Source organism: Coenobita brevimanus, chromosome 18 (assembly GCF_032717465.1).
Source record: "Coenobita brevimanus isolate Jiangsu-jjx chromosome 18, ASM3271746v2, whole genome shotgun sequence".
NCBI classification, from domain to species: domain Eukaryota; kingdom Metazoa; phylum Arthropoda; class Malacostraca; order Decapoda; family Coenobitidae; genus Coenobita; species Coenobita brevimanus.
The window spans coordinates 8,249,737-8,256,239 of NC_136971.1; positions in this window are offsets into that span (position 1 = coordinate 8,249,737).

A 6,503-nucleotide genomic window follows, 5' to 3' on the forward strand; every position below is an offset into this window, starting at 1 on the left:
TGATGGTCTCCTGGTACTTTCACCCATTTCCAATATTTTACATTTCTTTACATTAAATTTCATTTCCCATGTCCGGCTCCAATTGTGTATCCTATCCAAATCCTCCTGCAGTATTTTACAATCCTCCTCAACCTCTATCTTCCTCATGATCTTTGCATCATCAGCAAACAGACTTGCATAACTGTTCACTCCATCTACCATATCATTTACATAAATCAGGAACATTACTGGCGCCAAGACCGAGCCCTGTGGGACTCCACTTGTTACTTCCCTCCATCCAGACATCCTATCCTTTATTACTGTCCTCATTTGTCTGTCTCTCAAAAAGTCTCTCATCCATTCCAGGAGGTTCCCCTTCAGTCCTCTTATATGCTCTAGTTTCCACATTAGTTTCTTATGGGGTACCTTGTCGAAGGCCTTCTCCAAATCTAAATACACACAATCCACCCAACCATCTCTCTCCTGTAGCACATCAATCGTTCTTGAGTAAAAACTCAACAAGTTAGACACACATGACCTTCCACTTCTAAATCCAAACTATCAGCCAAAATATTCATCTCTTCTAGATATTTTATCCATCTATCTATCAATATTCTTTTGCACAATTTTGCGACCATGCTGGTTAGGGATGCTGGTCTATAATTCAGGGGTTCTTCTGTGTTTCCTCCCTTATAAATTGGTACCACATTTGCCCTCTTCCATTCTTGAGGCACTTTCCCCTCTTCCAGAGAACACACAATTAAACTGTGACTCTTATCCGCCAGTTGTTCTCTGCATTCCTTCAGTACCCAATTAGAGATTCCATCTGGTCCTGGGGCTTTCCTGACATCTTGAGTTTCCAGCAATTTATACTCTTCCTGTACTTCCACTTTTATGTCTTTTATCACTACATTTCTAGTCACACCCTCCCCTTCCACAAACTCACTTTCATTAGTGAAAACTGTCTGGAAACGTTTGTTCATTATTTCTGCTTGCATTGCCGCATCTTTATATACCTCTTCTTCTACTTTCAGTTTGGTGATTCCTTCCTTTTGTTTCAGTTTGCCATTGACAAATCTATAAAACAGTTTGGGTTCATCCTTACATTTGTCTATTACACCTTTTTCAAAATTCCTTTCTTCCTCTCTACGTATTCTTGTGTAATCATTTCTAGCTCTTTTATATTCTTCCTTTGTTCTGTTGTTACCTCTCTTTCTCCAATTGTTCCACACCTTATCTCTCTCTTTTTTTTGCTATCATACACCTTCTATTAAACCACTTCTTTTTTTCTGTTTTCTTTCCCCCTTACTGTTGGCACAAATTTTTCCACTCCCGAATTATAGAAGCCCAGAAAAATATCCCACTTCCTCTGAATCTCTCTTGTTTCTCTGAATTTTCTCTAATCTGCATTTTCGAAAAATTTTCTCAATCCTGTGTGTGTGTGTGTGTGTGTGTGTGTGTGTGTGTGTGTGTGTGTGTGTGTGTGTGTGTGTGTGTGTGCATAATAAGAGTAAGAAAAGCTGAGGAAAGATATACTGTAACTCTGTTGCACCTGTGGAATAGAACTTCTCTTCCCTTGAGGTCATTAAAATGATGAATCTGTAGTTTAAGTGAGGTGATTTGATGGGGAAAACATGTTCAGCATGTATTTACATATCCCTACACTCGTACCCTTGGGTCTGACCTGGCTCCTAATTCATATTTCAGTAATGTATGTTACTTATGTGAACATCCATGTGTGTGTGCCTTGTCAGTTAGTGTATTTCACTTCTTCTTTCAAGTTTTCATTGTATTATTGTGCCTTCTACAGTACATGAGCCTGACTCCTTCTGGCTCTGGTTTTTGGGTTTTAGGTTTTATTTATGCTAAATACTAGGATTTTAGGATACTTTTCTGCTTGGATGCCTACCAGGCAGCTATGGTCTGCAACCACCAGCTGCTGCTAAATTTGTACATGGTGCATCCTTCTTTGGGGCCTGTTAATGTATTGTTTTCCCATGCTTAGTGCCATATGTTTTTATTCTGTTCTATTATGCTATCCTTTTTGCCCCATCAGGAGCATTGGGGCCTGGGGCTAAGCTGCTCACCTCTGACATATAAGATGAGAGTGACCAGCCTCACTTGCCTTAAGCAGCATTATATGAACTGGAAATCCCAGCCTACCCTTACATGCCCCATCTGGTTAGAATGCCTTGACCATTAGACCACCAGGTGTCATTTGGTTATATGATTACCACTCAAAGGAATACTTTTATTTTCTGTACATTATTTGGTGGGCTTATTTTATTATTAACAGTGTAGTTGTCTTGGTTAAATGTTTTCATGTAATACAAATATATAATCTGCCATAATTTGCACACTGCATCAGCTTTCTTAAATAACTAAATTAGGTCACATGTCTTCTTGAGGAATGTAGTTATATGCTTTCATGTATGTAACATATTGAATCTATTATAAATTGCACAGAGCATCCATCCATGCACTTGATCTAGTGCTGCACTCGGATGACTACCCTTTCCTCTCTTCCTTCCATTCCTTCCTTCCTCTTTCGTCGTTCTTTCCTTCATTCTTTCCTCTTCCTTCTGTAATTGGGTGACTGTATGCTGATTGACAAGCCAAATGGTTTCCTGTACACCAGGAAACCATTTACTATGCTGGGTAGTAACCATACAACCAAATTATGGTGCCTGTTGGTTTAGTGCATAATTAAGGTGCTCCAGTCAGATTGATCCTTTGCAGGTTTATATCCAAGGGGTGGTTGGGGTTTATTGCTCACGTTATGCCACTCGGGGATGAATGAAGCTGGCATGTTGGGACCAACTTTCCTAGCCCCGGACTCCTACGCTCCCTGTGAGGTAACACAGGATTAGATGATGAATGCATGAATGATCTGCTTTCTTCAGTAATTGAATCATGTCACATATCTTCTTTGAGGAATATTTTAACTCTCATTTTATGTAAATATCAGATCTATATTTCATATTTAGTAACATTACCAGGAATTAGATAAATCCAGCTGCTCCAAGCCCATTAGGTTCCCTCCAGGCCTGCTCAGACCTACCTGCATCCCAACTTGGGACTATGTGTGGTAGTCCCAGCCCCGTGGACCCAGGCTTGTAGTGCCCCTGATTATTTAGTTCTTGTTCCATTCATTATCTTTGCATACTGTTACAGCTCTTATTTGGTGCTGCAGGTCACTGGAATTTTTTTTATGTTTGATGTATACATGGCTCTTGAACAACCTCATAAGCACATTCTGTTGTGGCTGCGTCAGATTGAATCCTTTAGTTACACAGTACTGTACTTGGTCAGGAGTGATGGGTCTGAATGGATAATGACTTTCCTGATGGATTTTTCTCTTATTGGCTCTGCAAGAACCGTATTCATTCATGTTTGTAACGATGTATGGAGAACATTGTGCAGAGATGATTAAGTGTAGTGGAGAGAGCAGAATGAAGTGTTTGTTAGTGATATGTAAGAAGGCATTGATGAGTGAAACTATGCCAGTAGAGTGGAAAAAGGCAGTGATTGTACCTCTGTAAAAAAATAAAGGTGAGTGAAGTGAGTGCAAGAATTATCATGATGTAAGTCTATTGAGACAAAGGGGAGCTGCAAGGCTTGGTGGATGAGTTTGGGAGAGTGTGTAAGAAACGGAATCTAAAGGTGAATATAGGGAAGAGTAGAGTGATGGTCTTTGAGAGAGGTGAAGTCAGTGAATGTACAGCGAGGTTGGATGGTGAGGAATTGGAAAATATGAGTACGTTTAAGTACTTGGGTAGTGTGATGAGTAAGGATGGAGGTTTGGAGGGTGAAGTGCTTGAAAGGGTACAGCAGGGAAGAAAGGTTGCTGGTTCTTTGAAAGCGATGATAAGAAACAGGGAAGTGAGCTTGGAAGTGAAAAAGTTACTACATGACAGTATTGTGATACCAAGTCTAACGATTGGAAGTGAAGCTTGGACGTTGTTGCAAGGACACAAGTCAAGAGTGAGAGCAGTGGAAATGAGTTATTTAAGAGGAGCTTGTGGAGTCACATGGAGAGACAGGCTGACAAATGAGGATATAAAGGAGCATTGTGGTGTGGATATGGATGTGATAGGAGGTGTTAGGATGAATACACTGAGGTGGTTTGGCCATGTGGAGAGGATGGAGGGTGAACGACTGACGAAGAGAGTGTATGTGAGTGAGGTGGAGGGAGGGAGAATGAGGGGGAGGCCGAGGATGAGATGGAGGGATGGGGTGGAGAGGTATATGAGAGAAGGGGGTGTGAGTTGGGAGCAGGGCAGTTAAATGGTGGGGGACAGGGCGACATGGAGGTGATTTGTTTGTGGCCACCCCAAATGGGATTGAGGCATCTGGCAATAGATAGATAGAGTCTATTGAGTGTTGTAGGGAAGGTATATGGAAGAAGTATTACAGAGAAAGTAAGAGAGATATCAGAAGTCCTAGTGAGTGATGAACAGGATGGCTTTATGAGTGGTAGAGGATGTGTGGATCAAATATTTTCAGTGAGACAGATAGTGGAGAAGGCTTGTGAGAAGGACCATAAGGTGTTTATGACATTTATCGATCTGCTTTAAAGCATATGACAAAGAAAACTGAGAAGGATTGTGGAAGGTTTTGTGCATGTATGGTGTACATGGTAGGCTGCTACATTCCGTCAAGAGTTTTTATGATGGTAGTGAGGCATGTGTAAGGGTACATGGGCAGCTATGTGAATGATTCACAATCAGTGTGGGTGTGCAACAAGGTTGTGCGATGTCCCCTTGGTTGTTAAATATATTTATGGATGGGGTGATGTGAGAAGTAAATCATCATCATCATCATCATCATCACCATCATCCAATCCTGTTTCCCCTCAGAGGAGCGTCGGAACCTGGGGCTAGGCAAGTTGGTACTGACATTTAAGATGAGAGTGACCAGCCTCACTTATCTCTGAGTAGCATTACATGAGCAGTCAACCCCAACCACCCCTTGCATATAAATCTTCACCGGCTCAATCCGATTGGAGCGCAATAATTACCCACTAAACCACCAGGCACCAAAATTTGGTTATACGGTTGCCACCCAGCATAGTAAATGGTTTCCTGGTGTACAGGAAACCATTTGGCTTGTCACTCATTGTAGAGTCACCCACAGACTGAAGGAAGAGGAAGGAATGAAGGAAAGAAAGACAGAAGAGGGAGTGTAAAATTACCCGTAGGCAGAAGGACAAGGAAAGAATGAAGGAAAGGAAGACAGAAGAGGATGGAAGGAAAGAAGGATGGAGGAGAGGAAAGGGCAGACACCCGAGAGCAGCACTACATCGAGTGAGTGGATGGTGAGCGCCTTCACCTACCACAAACACACATAATGGAGAGAAGGTGGTGTTGGTAATGGATGGTGATGGATAGACTATCTCAGATTTGTTGTATGCTAATGATGCAGTGTTACTTGCAAATACCAGACTAGAGCTTGGTAGACTAGTGCAGAGGCTGTGCCTTGAGAGTAAATGTAGAAAAGAGTAAAGTGATGGTTTTTGAGAGAGAAGGTTACTCCCAGTGTGATGTTACAATGAATGGAGAGAGACTGGAATTGGTGAGAGAGTTCAAATATCTGGGTACAGTGACAGAAAGGAGAGGAAATGTGCGAAAGAAGTGGAAAGTAGAGTGACACAAGGAAGGAAAGTAGCTGGTGCCATGAAGGCCTTGATAAGAAACACAGACTTGAGTGTTGCATCTGCACGAGGCTTATGTGAAGGAGTGTTAGTGCCAACTTTAACATATGGATGTGAGACTATGATGTGGCATGAAAATGAAGTCAAGAGTAAGAGCAGTGGATACACACTGCTGAGGAATGTATATTGAGTACAGAGAGTGGATAGGATATGGAATGCTGTAATGTGATTTGTGAAAGATGTGGAGTGAGGAAGTCTATGGACACCAGAATCAGAGAGGGTGTACTGAGATGGTATGGTCAATTGGAGAGAATGGATGACAATAGAGTGGTGAAAAAGGTACATCTGAGCAAGTTTGATGGAGGGGAGAGGTGAGGTAGGCCAAGAAGAAGGTGGAGGGATTTGGTGGATGAGTATGTGAGGAAGAGAAGTAAGGGACTGACAAGAGATCGAGCTAGCTGGATGAATTTTGTGCAGAAAAATGCATGACAAGGGATGTGGCACCCCATTTTAATGTGACAGCATTTGGATTGGATCTATCAGATAGGTATATTTGAAGCTGCAGACCGTGATGAATTTTTGGGGGCCCATTAGATGGAGCCAGTATTTTGAGGGCTTGAATGATGAGTGAATGGAAGAGTGGCCCATTGAATTGGGCAATCTTTGGTTGTCTGGACGTTGATACTCCTCACCCGGCCCTAGGGTGGGAAAGGAGGTTCAGATGATGATGATGATGATGATGATGGAGAACATTAATACCTTTGCCTTGGAAAGCATTAATACCATCCCCACAGCCTTGTGTTCAAGTTTCCAGTTGATGGTTGAAAGGAAATATGTTGTGATGATTAGGTATGTAAGTAAATTTGTGATT